Source organism: Aedes albopictus, chromosome 3 (genome assembly GCF_035046485.1).
Source record: "Aedes albopictus strain Foshan chromosome 3, AalbF5, whole genome shotgun sequence".
NCBI lineage: Eukaryota > Metazoa > Arthropoda > Insecta > Diptera > Culicidae > Aedes > Aedes albopictus.
Window position 1 is genome coordinate 282,978,377 of NC_085138.1, and position 14,192 is coordinate 282,992,568.

General features: G+C 40.2%; 1 protein-coding gene across 3 annotated transcripts in view; it reads left to right on the top strand.

The window, feature by feature from the left end:
• The window catches only part of LOC115257546 (uncharacterized), a 380,825-nt gene that overhangs the window by 65,365 nt on the left and 301,268 nt on the right, over positions 1-14,192 (top strand). For 2 of the 3 annotated variants that reach the window (XR_009999519.1, XM_062861131.1), the window contains exon 2: positions 12,937-12,959. The exons of the other annotated variant lie outside the window; for it this stretch is intronic. The gene's annotated coding sequence lies outside the window, so the exon portion shown is untranslated. The remainder of the gene's footprint in view (positions 1-12,936; positions 12,960-14,192) is intronic. 3 annotated transcript variants of the gene reach the window in all.

Below are 14,192 nucleotides of genomic sequence, written 5' to 3' on the forward strand. Positions count from 1 at the left end.
TTCCAAGGGGAATCTCCACGAGATTCCAAGGGGAATCATCACGAGATTCCAAGAGGAATCTCTACATGAATCTAGGAGGAATCTTCGAAAGATTCCAGCAGGAATCTTCTCTAGATTTCAGGAAGAATCTCCTCGAGATTCGAGGGAGAATCTCCACAGAAAATTTAGGGAGAATCTCCACGAGAATTAATTAAAGCAGTCCCATAAATTCTATCAGATTCCCAAATGCATTCCACGCGCTGCACCGTTATCAGTCACCGAAAGGCCGCCTCCTCCAGATAACGAAGTCCGACCTTGAAACTCGAACTGATTGGAACATTTTCGCTCTATTTTGGCACTTCTAAACCCATCGATCAACGTCGTCGGTCGCTCCGTATACAGACGAAAAAAGAAATGGGTCAATTATTCGTGCCCCAGTGCGCGTCACCGCCTGACTGACTAAACTGATAAGCGCGGCAAGCAGCAAGCCGAGTACAAATTATTGCCGAGTACACACAGTCAACTCAGAGACACGAAAAGTGCTTGCTATACATAGAGCGACACCTTAATGGTGGCCTTGTTGTTATTGCTGCTGTTATTATTGTTATTATTATGATTACTTTTATGAGTCCCAACTGATTGCAACAAAGTGTTCTTTCAGATAAGGTGATTCGTTCAATTTTGAGCGACTTTCTTAGGTTAAACTCATTCTCACAGATATTCATAGGAAACGGGGTGTGTTGTACCAACCAACGTTAGGTACATTCTCTCATTGATAAAGCTTAAACCACTCGTTTGAACTTACAGAGAGGTGGATTAGAACGGAGGCAGCAATACCAACAACCTCCTCCCGCGGGGAAAACGAAATTAAATTAGCACATTTACGTCCGCGAAATAATACGATGATAACCAGCTGAACGGTACGGCAGTACCTCTACCTAGGTAGGTATCTAGGTACACCTCCACAGAGCGCTGCTGCTACGTTTTAATATGCATGCGCCAATTTGAACGCTCTGCGACACGACAAGAAGACCGCACTCATTGACTGCGGGGGTGCTTGCCACCCTGTGTTTCCATTGTTCGCCCGCACTTGGATTGTTCTTGAGTTAAGGACAGACTTGTAAAGATCCCAAAATGGCTGCCACAATGGCCGACTTTGGCACCTACTCACGATTTCGAGAGCACAAATCTCTTCGTAAATAAAACCAGCGCACTTGAACTTCTTATTTTAAGCTAATTACAAGTGAGCAAGACGAGAATAATGAAATGCACTGTTGTTTGAAGCTTGCTTCTTGATATTTGTGCGTTTAAAGTTCTGATGCACTATTGAAGCGGGATTTCAAGACGTTTGTCCTTAACGTAACACGGAGAAGGAAAGCTCATTGTGTGCGCTCTTCGGATCGGTTATCTCATTCATTACCCGCGTATCGTGCGCGTACCGAACACGTCGCTGTTTTCTCGAGAAATGTCGTCTGCGGTGCTTAAAGCATCGTGCTTCAGTGCTCTTCTCCTTTTCGGGAGAAGCTTCCAGGAATATCCATCCACCATAAGCCTGCCTGTTTTGGTTGTGTTCCTGTTTGAAGAGGCAACGTGCTGGAAGTTCGTTGGTGCATCGTTTGATGGAGCATTCGTGTCGCTCAATGTAGCAAAGTACTGCTAACAGATGCCCAAAATTAATTTGTGGTGGAGAACATGGAAGCGACAATTATCTGCAGTTAGTTTGAACTCGTTTTGGTCACTTGATAATGTATGTAACATTGGATTGTTACGTATACATAGGTTAACAAATTGATTCAAGCATATCAGCCATAAATTCAATACCTTTGTACAACTTAGGTTACTAACTGTTCAGTCCTGTGCAGTGAACAGCCAAGGTGGTGCAGAGGGCCAAAGTGCAAGATCTCCGTCCTGGGTAGTAAACCACCATTATTGCTTTGACCTGTGGCCAGGTCAAAATTCAGTTGACTTCCTTTATTTCTTTCTAAGGCTGCTTCGCTATGAGCCCCTGGGTCTGCTTCAGCTGTGATATCCCGTCGCGTCGGGTTTTAGTCTACCTATGGCCCGCTTGTAGACTTTGTTCAACCGCTAAAGTCGTTGGTACTGAATATCCGTGTATTTACCGCTTCAGCTGAATGGTTCCCTCCCCAAGGTAATACTATACTAAGCAGTGTCCAATAGGCACGATCAAGGGCATAGCCAACTTCTCGGTCAGGTGGGGAGGGGGAGGAGGGGGGAGGGCAGCCTTAGTAAATATGTACCCACTAGCTTTAACAACTAATCGCAACACGATGAAATTGAATATAATAACATTATATTCTAAAAGCTTTATTTAACCTTTAACCCTGTTGTATTTTGTACAATACATTAAAAAAGGTCGCTTGATCTACACAAATCAACTGCTGGTAGTGGTGACCAATTTCTGGAAGATTAAGAATTTTTATTTACTCGTGCATTATTTTGCTCTGATTTTTTGTCAATGTCTACAAAATATTCATCAGAAATTATAGCTGAAATTTTTTGGAAATTACGAAGTCTTTTGAGTATTTACCTAGAATTTCCTGGTTCCTGTATGCGTCCATTTTAAATTATCTTCCAATACTATTTGCTGGAGAAATTCCTCCAGAAATTTTTGAGTTCCAGAAGGAATCGCTTTAAGAATTTCAGAAAATAAACCTGTACGAATTCCTGGATAAATTATGGAAGGAATACCTAGTGAAATTTCTGAACAGATCCTAGATAAATTTCTGGAGGATTCCTTGGCGGAAGTTCTGGAGAAATTTCTGGAGGAATTCTGGGTGGAATCCCTAGTAAAATTTCTTAAAAAAAAACATTTTTAAAACTCCTAGAGGAATTTGTGAAGGAATCCTTGGAGGAATGCCTGTAGAAACTTCTGAGCAAATTCCTGGAATAATTTCTGGAGGAATTCTTGGATTAGACCCAGCAGGAATTCCTGGAGAATTTTTTGGGTGAATTCTTGGAGCAATCCCTGGGAGAATTCCGGGAGAACTTCCTGAAAAAATCTCCAGAGGAATTCTGGGAGGAATCGCCGGAGAAATTTCTGAAAAATAAAAATACCTTGAGAAATTCCAGGCGGATTTCCTGAAAGAACCCTTGGAGGAATTTCTGGAGGATTCTCTGGTGGAATCTTTGGGAATATCTCTCGAAAAATTCGTGGAGAAATACCTGAAGTAATTCCTGGAGGAATGTTTGAAGGAATCCCTGAAAATTTCCTCAAAGTATTTCTGGAAAATTTCCTGGAAGAATCTCTGAAATCCCTAGAGGATTTCCAGGGGAAATTCCTGAACGAATTGCTGGCATTATTCCTGAAGGATGCCAGGAGTATTCCGGAAGGAACTCCGGAAGAAACTCCTGGGGTATTTCCTGGAGGTATTCCTGGAGAATTTCCTGGGGAAATTTCTAGATAACATCCCGGAGGAATAAATGGAGGAGTTCCTAGTGGTATTCCTGTGAAAATTTCTGGAGGAATCTGAAGAGGAATTCTTGAAAGAATTACTGGATGAATATTTAGAGGAACCTCCAGAAGATTTCTGCTTCTATTTCTGTTATTTTTCTATTTCTGAAAGAATCCCTGGAGAGATTCCTGGAGGAATTTCTAGCAGAATCGCTGGTGGAGCTCTTGGAGATATTCTTGAAGGAATTCCTAAGGAATCCCTGGGGGTATCCTTGAAGAAATTTGTGAAGAAATCCCTGGAGGAATCTGTGGAGGAATCCCTGGTTGAATACCTGAAGGAATTCCTGAAAAATTCCTGAAGCAATTCCTTGAGAATATGCTTGAAGAATTTCTGAAGAAACCCCTAGAGGATTTCCTGGAAGAATCTTTGGAGAAACTTCTGGAGGATTTCCTGAAGGAATCTTCAAAGAACTTCCTGAAGAGATTTTTCATGGAGAAATCTATGGAGGAATCCCTTAAGCAATTCCTGATGGAATCTCGGGAGAAATTCCTGGAGAAATACCTAGAGGAATTGCTGACATAATTTCAGAAAGATGTCCAGGAGCAATTCCTGGAGAAATTTCTGGAGAAATTCCTGGGGAAGTTTCTGAAGAAATAACTGGGGTTATTCCTGGAGAAATTCCTGGATAAAATCCTGGAGGAATATCTGGAGGAATTACTAGAGGTATTTCTTTGGGAATTTCTGGAGGAATCTTTAAGAGAAATTCTCGGAAGGATTACTGGATGAATTTCTAGAAAAATTCTGGGAGATGTTTATTTTTATTCTATAATTTTTCTATTTCTGAAAAAAAACCCTTTAGTAAATCCTGTAGGAATTTCTGGAGGAACTCTTGGATAAATACTCGAAGGAATCTCTGGGGAAATCTAGAAGAAGCTGCGGGAATCCCTGAAAAATTACTGATGGTATTCCTCCAGGAATTTCCTGGAAGAATTTTTGAAGAAATCCCTAGAGGATTTCCAGAAAGAATCTTTAGAGGAACTTCTGGAGGATTTACTGAAGGAATCTTCGGAGAATTTCCTGAAGGAATCCCTGAATTTCTGGAAAAATTCCTGGAGAGATTGTTGACATAATTTCTGAAGGATGTCCAGGAGCAATTCCTGGATCAATTCCTAGAGAAATTTCTAGAGGAATTCCTGAAGTAATTTTCAGAGTCATTCCTGGAGAATTTCCTGGAATAGTTCTTGGAGATATTCCTGGATAAATTCCTGGAGGAATGCCTGGAGGAATTGCTGGAGATTCTTCTTTGGGAAATGCTGGCGAAATCCTTGATGCAATCTTGCAAGGGATTCCTTCAGCAACTTCTGGATGAATTTTCGGGGGAATCTATAGAGGTTCTCTGGGAGAAATTTCTGAAAAAAATCCCCTAAGAAATTCCCGGAGGGATTTCTAGAGAAATCTCTGAAGGAATTCCTGGAGAAATCCTCGAACGAATTTCTGGAGAAATCCCTGAAAAAATCACTAAAAAAGTTCCTGGAGGAGTTTTCAGTGCAATTCCTGGAAGAATGCCTATACCAATTCTTGGAGAGAATACTGGAAGATTTCTTGGCGGAATTTCTGGAAAAATTCCAGAAGGTATTCCTAGAAACAATCCTGGAAGAATTTTTAAAGGAATCCCTGAAGGATTTCCTGGAGTAATTCCTAGGGGGCTGTCCATTAATTACGTAAGGGTTTATGTAGGGAGGGGGGTTCGAGAAATCTTACACGCCTTACAAAAATATTTGGGTTCCCATACAAAAAATCTTACAAGGGGGGGAGGGGGTGTCGAAAAATCGCAAAAATCCCCTTACGTAATTAATGGACAGCCCCTAGAGGAATTCCTGAAGAAATTCGTGGATGAATCTCTTAGGGCATTCGTATAGGAAATAATTCCTGAAGAAATCGCAGATGGAGTTCTTGAACAAACTCTGGAGAAATCGTAAGAAATTTCAAGAGGAATTACTAAGGGGCTGTTCATAAACCACGTAGACTTTTTGGGGGGAGAGGGGGGTCTGTCAAAAGTCTACGCTTCATACAAATATTTTGTATGGACAAAAGTTTACGAGGATGAGGGGGGTATGAGATTGCCAAATTTTGGTCTACATGGTTTATGAACAGCCCCTAAGGGAATCGCTAAGCAGTTCCTGGGGGAAGTACTGCATCAATTCCTAGAAAAGTTCCTTAAAAAATACAAGGAGGAATTGCTGGAGGAACCCTAAAATGAGTTCGTGGGAGAATCTTTGGAGGATGTTTTAAAAAAAAGTTGTTCCAAAGAGAATCACAGACGGAAGTCCCGAGATAAACCCTGTTTAAATTCTTGGAGGAATCCCTGGAGGATATCCTAGAAGAATACCCGTAGAGATTAATGGAGGAATCACTAGAAATACTCCTGGAGGAATCTCTAGAAGAATTCCTGGAGGAATTCGTGGAGAAATCTCTAAACGCCTTTCTGAATTAATCCTTGGATGAATTTTTAGGGGAATCACTGCAACAATTCCCAGAGGAACCCTGGAATAATTCTTAGAGGAATATCTGAAGAAATTCATGGAGGAATCCCAGTAAAAATTTCTGAAGAAATTGCAGATGGCATCCTTGGAGAAATCCTGAAGGAATTCTAAGAAGAGTTTGTGGAAGAACTCCTTGAGGAATACCTGTAGCAGTTCTTGAAGAAACCCCAGGAGAAATTATGGAAGCAATTCCTAGAAGCATTCCTAAGGGAATTCCTGAACAGTTCCTGGAGGAAGTATTGGATTATTTTCTGGAGGAGTTCCTGAAAGAATTCCAAGAAGAACTCCTGAAGAAATTCTTAAAAGTGTTCCTGGGGGAACCCCTGGAGGATTTTTTTTAATTCCTGGAGTTGTTCTGAAAGAAACACAGGAGATATTCCCTGTGAATCCTTTGAGGAATGCTTGAAGGAAAACCTGGAGGAATTCCGGAAGCAATCCCATGATGAATTCCTTAGGAAATCCCAGGAAACCTTTCTTAACAAATTTCTGGAAGAATTTCTGTCTGCAATATTTTTTGGATGAATTATTGTTGGAATCTTTGGATGAACTCCCTAAAGAATGTTTTGTACAATGATTTAAGGAACTTCTGGAAATTCCTGGAGAAATCATCAAAAAAGCACTGGAACAATCACTGGAGGAACTCCCGGAGGAATGTCTGGCGAAACCCATAGAGGAATTATTAAAGAACTTTCTGGAGCAATCCATGCTAGAATCACCGAAGGAAGCTATGGCAAATTTCTGATGGAATTCATCGATGTATCGTTGCAGAAGTATCTGTAAAAAACTGAAGGAATCGTGGGAGGAATTCTTGAAGCATTTCTTGGAACAAACCCTGAAAAAAAAAATATCTGAACCCTGCAAGATGTCCATGGAATAATTCACGAAAGATATACTCCTGGACATGTCACTTGAGGAATTTCTGAAAGAATCCTTGGAGAAGTTCCTGAATAAATGCCTAAAGGAAATTCTGGAGATGTCCTTGAAAGAATTTGTAAAGAAATCCCAGGTATTATTCTCTTAGCATGACGTTTGTTTAAAATTGAATACAAGTGAAAATTTGTGTAGCAGTAGCACATAACTACACTCTATTGCAGCATATAATTCTACAAAGTCCTTCTTTTTCCCTACCGGAAACTTGGCATGCTGTTTTTGTATTCCATGAATAAACAACACAACATTTAACCATTCAACCAAGCTTGTTATTTGGTTAAATTCTATGATAAGATTGAAGTAGATCTCTTGGAGAAATACTTGGCGAAATTTCCTCAAGAAAAAAAGGTTTGATAATTGTGGATAAAAATCTCAATTATTAGAATAGTCTAGAGAATAGTTTTTTTTAAATATTTTTTTCTGGAACTCTTGAATTATTGATAATCTTTGAGACGACTCGAAGTGAAAAAAATCAGGCGGCCAAGGGGGGAGGGGCACGCCCCCTCTCCCCTGCCTCCCTCTGGCTAGGCCCTTGGGCACCATATTGGCGTATTTAGTTCACTAATCAGTCAGTCATTGACCTATCTCATACCGTTTTTAAGGGCACCAAAAATGGGCAACAAATTGTCGTAATTAATCATTTTGGGCAGTATTGGAAGTACTCTTCGATTGACCATTGACCTGCCACTGTCGTTGCCCGGACTATAGTTTCCATCATTGACATCGTGTGGAAAAATTACCAAACAATAATGCCTCCACACGGTGCGGTGATTGGAGGTACACGACGGTGCCACCTGCCAAGTCCCTCGTACCTGATGTGCCTGAGTTCGTTCAGCTGAGTTGTCATTTTCCTGTACTGCTGCTGCGTGTCCTCTCCTTAGACTTGTCCGTTGTCCAAAGGCCAATCACTATCAAATCGGCACCGTCATTATGATCGCATTATTCCGAACAGTTTAATTTGTTAGATAGGTCTTTATCTGAATCTTCATGGCGTAACATCCCCACCGCGATAAAACCTGTTTCTCAGCAATGAGTTCTATGAACTCTGAATGGACATTGACCAAGAGCTTGCACTGCCATTGATGTCCAAAGAAGTCAAGAAAATTTCCTTCACGAAAAGTTCCTGGTCTGACCAGGAATCGAACCCGTCTCCCTCAGCATGATCTTGCTGAATCTCCGCACGTTCACCACTTCATCTATATGGGCCCCATCGTTAGGCAGGTACGATAGCTCGAATCAGAGTATAAATGAAGCAGAATGGCTGACGGACGATGGTGAACCCCGACCAAGAGTATCCGTGGTTGACCGGATCCAAACCTTTAGGTACGTTGGTGTGACGAACGATATGATTGGTTGGGTCTCGCCATCGCGAGCCTGCCGGTGGTGGAAAGCCTGTTTGCCATGGCTCGTCCAATTAATTTCGATTCAAATGAAAGACAAATTATGGCAGCACCTCTTTCTATTTGGGACGAAGGGACGCTATACATAGGTTTGGTATTTGGTTTGTGTGTATGTTTAGGATGCTAATGTGTTTCGTTTGCACCACACCGAATGATGTTGATAGCAAACTGATAGCTGGATGTCGCTGTGTTAGGTTTAGAGGTGATGTGTAGTCTGGAAAGGTATGATGGATGGATAGACGTACGTGCTGAATGACGTCGGCACTGAAACAGTTGAGTGATAATAGTGCCATAATTGTTTAAAGCTGAGGTAAAAATATTCGATCTGAATCGTCACGGTTGCTGCAGTGAATAAACTATTGATTCAATTGACTTATCACTATTTTGATGCCAAATTTATCGGATCAACGACTCAGGCTGTTAGATCTTGCACCGACTTTTTGAACCATCTAAGCAAAACATCATCCCACCTCTTACCTTACCTTACTTGCTACCTGTTACAAATGTGACCTATTTTGTTAGTTCCTCATTGCATTTTGAACTAACATTTTGTTTTTTTCATCTTTTTTCAACTAATATCCATCAAGGTTCATTAGGTCGGCTCCAGAGGCTGGTTCTTCTTCATTTGAGAAATTCATCATCTACAGCGGGTGGCCAAAATGTTTGGGATAGGCAACTTTTTTTCTCTCACAAAAATGTTCGACATAAAGTGCATAAAAAAATCTCAAATTCTAACTGTTTGTCACCCTATTATATGTGTACCATTGGTACAAATTTGAGCTCGATTGGTTAATCTTTCACGAAGCTAGAACCGTTCTTGTAAAACACTATTTTTTAGACAACTTGTTTTTGAACTGTCATATCTTGGGAACCAGTGAACCGTATTGAATGAAATTGTAAACGTTTACCAACAATATAATAAAGCTCAACATTTTTTTAAAACATATGAACGTTAAAAAAGTTATGATGGATTGTCACTTTTTGGATATTTATGCCATTCCATTTCCAGTTATAGAAGAAAGGCCAGCTACCGATACAAGGTGAACAGCATTTGCTGAATTCAGCCCGTCGATTTGAGTTTGACAAGCGATAACTAATTTCAACCTAGAGTTGGTCGAAGCAATTGCTTTAAAAGCAGCCTGCCTGCTGCTGAAGTGCTGGTTACACTCCGCAAAGCTTTTGGCCTGAAAAACGGTGCGGTGTTTACCAAGTGAGTAAGACTGATGCAGCTTTAGCTCACGAGAGTGGACACCAGCACCTGCTCGACCTTCGAGAAGGGAGCCATCAGTGTAGCATACGATGCCGTCTGAAATACTTCTCTCCAGATATCCAGATGTCCACTCTTTCCGAGAAGGGAATTTCGTGGAAAAAGTCCTACATGAAAAATTACAAGCAATTGTAAGATAACTTGGAACACGAACAAATTTGTCCAAATTCACCAAAATTTAAAACAACGAGGTGTGTGTTGATCTGCGATTCACCGGAATTTCTCTAGTAAACCGAAACCAATAAACGGTAAGTGCAAGAAAATACTGCTTGTTTGAGATGGATGGGTAGTGGAGCAACGCCAAAGAAGACATCGAGCGCTGCCGTGGGAGTTAAAGAGAACGCTTCAGACATTGCCTTAAGCACATGCTTTAGAGATGACCTAATTTTGGTTAGATTGTTCTGTCTTCGCCCTTTTGCCACCACACAAAACATCCATAGAATATCAACAGAATTCTGCTAAAATCCCATGAACTCCTCACTTGAAACCTCTCTTAAGCACTCACGCTCGGAACTACGCTTAAACCACCCCCCCCCCCCCCCCCCATACCTTATTTTGTCTCTTGAAACCTTGAAACCCAATGAAACACATTGACACCTTTTTGAGACCTACCATCTCCTGAACTATGGGAGTTTTTCGGCTTTCAGTCACGGAAAAAGCGTTGATACTTCTATATCATTGCCAACTCCAAGCAACACACATGTTATATAAAAGTTACGACAGCGCAAGTTTTGGCTGTATAGAAGTTTATTTTACGTTATTACAACACAATGTTAGAATTACGTAAAATAAACTTCTATACAACCAAAACTTGCGCTGTCGTAACTCTATTATAACATGTGTGTTGCTTGGAACGTTTCGATCCTTGGGTTGGGATCTTCCTCAGGGCTCGATCTTAATCCTGAACTCTTCTAAAGTCCCCCTGAACCTTTACGAAGCCCCTATTGATCCCATGAATTTCACGGGATCTGCTCTCAAAAACGCTAGACTCTGGTCTAGTACTTCTGAGTACTTTAAAACACACCAAACCATCAGGAAGGCCACCTGAACCTGAAATTGTCCTGATAGACCTCTGCACTGTATTTATGTGCCTAAAACTCCTCTAAAATTCCCCTGAGACACACTTAAGCTTCTCCTAAGCTTCCGGAAACCCTTCCCAAATATTACCTGAAGCCCCTTAAATGCCTCAAAAGTTTCTGAACCCAAGAGAAACGGATTGAAATGCCTTGAAACTGCTCTAAAACCCTTCTGATATCTCAGGGAACCCCCATTTTAATTCCCGAGATCCCCCTGAAACCCACTAAAATGCCTTATATCGCATTGAACCCTTCTGAAACCTTTGTGACAGTCTCCGGAAGTTTTAATGAAAATTTTTGAATTTTCCTGAAACTCCTGAAAATATCCCATCCTCTGAGAGTTCCTGAATTCCCATGGATACCCTGAAACTCCATGAAATTTCCCCATCAGCTGTCCTGAAATCCTCTAAAGTTCTTTGAAGCCCCATGGAATCTCTTTGTAACCTCTGAAACCGACTAAGCTCCTTGAAATGACTAGAAACGCCTCTGAAGTCCCAATTGTAGCTCCATTGGAAACCCCTTTAAGGGGAAAGGAAGCGGCGCGCCTGCGAATTGTCTGTGGTGCGCGCCTTCAGCTATATTGGTTATTCTACGGCATTTGATCAACTCTTAGATAATTTGAACACTGTCCGTCTCTTCAGAAATGATAGTAGATCATTTTCTCCGAAGAAACCATCTCGATCAGATTTTTAGTTTTTGAGTGAATGTCTTTTTAGTGACAAAGTAATTGTCAAAATTGTAAGACATTGGAACTTTTCCATATAACTGAGGCCGTTCCAGACCAAAAATCGAAAATTGAAAAACATCCATCGATAGAGAATTTAGTGGAGAAAAATCTTCAGGAACAACATATGTAATAAAAAAACTTCTGGAATTAGTGAATGTCTTTTGAATTCACAGCAAAAATTCGCAATACTCTTCTGAAACTTCACACGCCATCACCTAAAAATCTCCTAGTCACCTACTCTTCTTGAACCCTCCTACAACGTTGCAATCCATTTAAGACGAGATTTCCACCAAGGTTATTTAAGGAATTTTTCCAAGTATAATACTCGAAATTCCTTAATGAGGTTCTTCCAGGGTTGCATTAGGCATTCTTTCAGATATTCCTCCCGAGGCATTTAGTAATCTCTTCAAAGATTCTGAAGGGCTCCTTTAGAAATTGCTGCCACGATTCCTACATAGATTCAACTCGTATTTCTCTTTGGAATTTCTCTCAAAATTCCTTCTGAATTTTCCCCTAAAATTCTTTCAGGGATTCCTTCCGAGATTCTTTCAATGATTTCTTCAGTGATTCTTTCTGGATTTCTTCAGGGATTCCTCTCGGGATACATTTCTAGATTTCTCTTGGGATACCTTTTCGGGATTCCTTCCGGGATTCTTCAGGATTCTCTCACTGACTTCTTTTGAGATTCTTTCCGGGATTACTCCAGGACTTTGTCGTCATAAATTGCCCCAAGGATTCCTTAGCGATTCTTTCAGGAATTCATTAAGGATTTTTTACGGGATTTCTAACGAAATTGTTTCAGGCAATCTTTCAGGTATTTCTCCCACGATATTTAGAAGTCTTTTTTAGAGTTTCTATTGGATTCTTTCAGGGGTTTCTTCTACAATTCCTCCATTGATTCTTCACGGATGGCTTTGAGGGATTTCACCCGAACTTCTTTCAGGGAATCTCTCATGAATTCCTCTGGGGACTCCCTCCTATACATTCACAACAGATTTGCTGACTCGGCAAAATGCGCAACAGTTCTGACTCAGTCATTCGAAATCATGAAGATTATGTCGCGCAGATATGTCTCACGGCATGTTTAGGTTGAAAACCAGAAGTGTCCCCAATGAGGCCCCGCGGAACCTGTCACGGGGATCCGGATGAGGCAACTTATTCAAATCTGGTTATCGCATTTGTGTTGCACTGTTCGCATCAAAAACTTCGGTGGAAATCTATGATTTAAACACAATAAGACACGAAATAATCACTTTTAGCCATTTTGGCAACCCCCTGACCCCAGCACAATCCAGAATATCCCCGGAATGGATCGCATATTGCATGACCACTTGAGTATAATAAACTAGCACCAATTTATGGTCGATTAAGGGCGGCTTAAAAAAAATCGGATGAAAATTGAGGAAATGCTAGCATTTTGAAAATAAGTTGTCGAGGGTCGGGCACGTGAAGGTTAACTCAAAAATATAGCTTTGGATTGAGTTTTCATCAATCTGATATGAATATGCATTTTCAATGATACTAAATTTTCTCGAAAATTTTTGAAATAAATCAATCTTATAAAATATGAAACTTATCAATCTTTCTTTTCTTTTTTGCAGATGTATATGGCTCAAAGCAACCGGTATGTTACGAATAGGTTTACACGGGTAAAAATCCGGAACCCGAAACTGGTAAAATACGTCATGATTGGGTGATAAATGTGTGTTCTTATGTTATTGATATACACCATAAAAAATCGGCATGATATGATGACGAGTTTTGCCGTCACAAAGCTTTGACGCCACATTTCTTATGTTTTGTACAAATAATTATAAATTTGCGGCACGACATCATGCCGCGTGTACACTGCATCATAACGAAAATTTAAGAAATCATAAGCCTACACACTCAATCCTGAATTGCCTGTTCGGTACTTTTTTGACGAAAATAGAACAGCATAACTTTTTCGGTAGCTTCGGTAATCGATTTTACTGAGGCTCAGTACACCAACTGTCAAAAACGGGTGCAAAAGGTAAACAATCTGATATAGCTGTATTCAGCTGTTCTATTTTCGTCAAATATTTACCGAACACGGTATTCAAAATTATGTGTGTATGGTTTGGTTCCATCAGTAAAAATTGCCAATAATTAAAAATTTTCGGCATAAGGCCATGCCGCCTGTACTCCAGAAACATGGCGAAAATTTATGAAATCATATGCCTTATTCATGGAGCTCGTATTTTTCATTTATGATTTCGATTTTATTGGCAAACATATTAAAACTCCTTTCCATTAAAATGGAAACTGGCTACAAATGTTGAACTCAATTAACTTCTTGTTCCAATTACTTTTTGGTAGTTCTTAACTCCGGTAGCATAACTTATGTTGAATGATGCGAAAGGAATTTTGATCCTCATATCAGTTATTTAAATAAGACGCCGTCATAGGCAATAAAGAAAAATATCTTTTCTGGGAGGTTTCTGCATGCACACCATACGCCCTTCCTGCTTCTCTTTTTGCTGAAAAAATAATAAGCATAGAGTTATACACTTTTTGTTTGACGAGATTGATGAGTGGCATTTAGTACAAAGCTCGCATCCGTTTGTTTTGTTGCATTGCTTCATGCCGCTGTTTTATGGTTTTGTGGATCAGTGACATAATCCTATGACTCAGCAGCATGGTTCTATGACTTGTAGTCATGTTATCATGAAGCGGCATATATAATGATTTCATATTTTTTTCGTCATGTTTTGGGTTCCTGATTTTTACTCATGTATCTAAAAGTTAAATTCTACAATTACAAAATTTTTCAAAAATATGAAAGCTGTACATGAAATATACTTGTTAAAGTGTAGCGAATAAGGCGCCGTCCGCA